This window comes from Octopus bimaculoides, chromosome 26 (genome assembly GCF_001194135.2).
Source record: "Octopus bimaculoides isolate UCB-OBI-ISO-001 chromosome 26, ASM119413v2, whole genome shotgun sequence".
NCBI classification, from domain to species: Eukaryota; Metazoa; Mollusca; class Cephalopoda; order Octopoda; family Octopodidae; genus Octopus; species Octopus bimaculoides.
In genome coordinates this window covers 17,010,722-17,013,221 of record NC_069006.1, presented here as the reverse complement: position 1 = coordinate 17,013,221, position 2,500 = coordinate 17,010,722, and the positions used below count along the sequence as shown (strand labels likewise).

Genomic DNA, 2,500 nt, shown 5'->3' with positions numbered 1-2,500 from the left:
TATTGAGTGAGAGAGCAGTGCATGCCATGGGTAAAGTACAACCACACCTCAGTTTTATGATTTGTTTAATTAATCACTGATTTGTTTAATTAATCACTGATAAAATTTAACTTTACGAAAGAAATGGATTGATAAATATATATAATAACATTTATGCAGGGATTCTTTGGGACAAGAAATGTCTGTCAAGTGTTCTGCAAGAGTAAAAGGCTTAGGAAACGCTGATCTAATGTGTTCTTTCTAGTTATTGTTGCTTTGTTGTAGCTATTGTTGTTATTTGGCTCCAGATCAGTCTTAATCTCGCGGATCTTTAATCAATACGTTCCAGTTATGGCTATCCCATCTATTGTTCAGATAGTTATCAAGAACTGTAGAATCCAATGTGTCAATTCTTACTGTTGTTATTATTGTCTTTCAGGTTAATTCTGATCCAATTGATCCATGATCAAATGGATTCCGACCGTGACCATTCCATCCTTTTTTTCAGACATACATTATCTGAAACATTTTACAATATTTCCTTACTTTTCTTTGAAACCATAACATGTGAATTACAGCTCAACTGAAATTTCTACTTTGCTAAGTGACCCGAGTTGTTAAAACACATATACTAGGGTCTCATTTAACTGTTTATCCCTGTATCGCCTTTCAAATGTTGTGTTTTATGCCTATGTCAGAAATCATCCTTTTTTTTACACGTCAATTCTATTATTTTATTTTCCTCTTTCTCTTTATTACTTAGTCCACGGAGGCCGGTGGATTGGCAGAATCAGTACAGCGGCGGACAAAATGCCTTGTGAGGTTTAGTTCTATCCCTCATTTTGTAATATGATTTCAAACCCCGCTGGGTTTCATTTTTAACTTAAGTTTTCTTTTCGTGGTGGCTGGGGCGATCGTCAAATTAAAGTAACAGTCAAGTACTGAGATTGATATAATCGTCTATAACCTTCATCTCCTGCCCAAATGTGGCGGCCCTGGGGCTTATGTTAGACAGTATTGTTCTTAGTAGTAAGGTAGTAAAGACAGCATGCTGGCTGAATCGTTAGCATGCTAGGCAAAATGATTAGTGGCGTTTCGTCTGTCTTTGCATTCTGAGTTAGGGGAAATAAATTAAATTCTTTTCAACAATATATCTGCCAGCCTCCACACAAAAATGTTCAGCTAAATTTTATTTAAATGGGAAATAAATTAAATGCTTTCAACAATACACCTGCCATCCCCTACACAAAGATTTTCAGCTAAATTATATTTAAATGGGAAATGATAATAATAATAATAATAATAATAATAATAATAATAATAATAATGGTTTCAAAATTGGGCAGAGGCCAGCAACTTCGGGGGAGTTAGCAATTCGATTACATCGACTCCAGTGATGCTCAGCTGCTAATTATTTCATCGACCCGGAAAGGATGAAGTCGACTTCGGCGGAACGTTAAGACAGGCAAAATGATAATAATAATTTCTTTATTGACCAGAAAGGGTTTCATCATCAGCATCATCATCATCATCATCATCATCGTGCTGGCATGGACTGGTTGGTTTGACAGGAGCTGGTCAGGCATGAGCTTGCACCAGACTCTTTACGTCTGTTTTGCCAGGGACGGATGCCCTTTCTAACACCAGCGAACAGAGTGGACTGAGCACTTTTTACGTGGCGCAAGCAAGTCAGGCGAGGCGTGGATTTTTACAGCTGGTTTGCATTAAGAAAAACATTCTGAAACCGTACAGGACAATAAACGATAGTAGTAGTAGTAGTAGTAGTAGTAGTAGTAGTAGTAGTGGTGGTGGTGGTGGTGGTGGTGGTAACAACAACAATTATTATCATGATCATCCGATATCTGATAGATTCAGGCAAATTTCTACTGCATCACCTGCTACACCTCCGTGTTATTAAGGTGTGTTCAGCATAGTGTGTTCTTTTCTGTTGTTGGAGAAGTGCAAACTCTTCCTGAGCATCAGTTTGTTTGTTTTGTTTGGGAGTTAGGTTGCAGTCTTTTGTTGTATTAATGTTTGTACTGTGTGTTGTGTATATAAAACAAGTTGTGTTCTTCTGCAGGGTATCCGGCCTGTAGAGTACATCTTGCGGTGGTTGTTTATTTCATTAGCTGTTTACTGTATAGAGTGTATCTTGTGTTTCTGGATTGTTTTATTCATGTTGTACTATTGAACTGATAGTGTTTTGATGGGATATAGGCTGTTTGTAGCAGGGCTATCTTTTGGATGATGTTTAATATTGAAGGTCCCGGTATAGCTTCTACGTTTTTGTTCATACGATTCTTTTATTATACCCAATGCTCAAATTATTATTATTATTATTATTATTATTCAGGAGTGGCTGTGTGGTAAGTAGCTTGCTTACCAACCGCATGGTTCCGGGTTCAGTCCCACTGCGTGGCACCTTGGGCAAGTGTCTTCTACTATAGCCTCGGGCCGACCAAAGCCTTGTGAGTGGATTTGGTAGACGGACACTGAAAGAAGCCCGTCGTACATATGTATA

At 38.0% G+C, this 2,500-nt stretch overlaps 1 long non-coding RNA gene across 1 annotated transcript in view; it reads left to right on the top strand.

Moving 5' to 3' along the window:
* The first annotated feature begins 665 nt into the window (after positions 1-665).
* LOC106874490 (uncharacterized) overlaps positions 666-2,500 on the top strand; it is a 15,742-nt gene continuing 13,907 nt past the window's right edge. The window contains exon 1 of the long non-coding RNA XR_001410014.2: positions 666-796. This is a non-coding gene — a long non-coding RNA (uncharacterized LOC106874490). The remainder of the gene's footprint in view (positions 797-2,500) is intronic.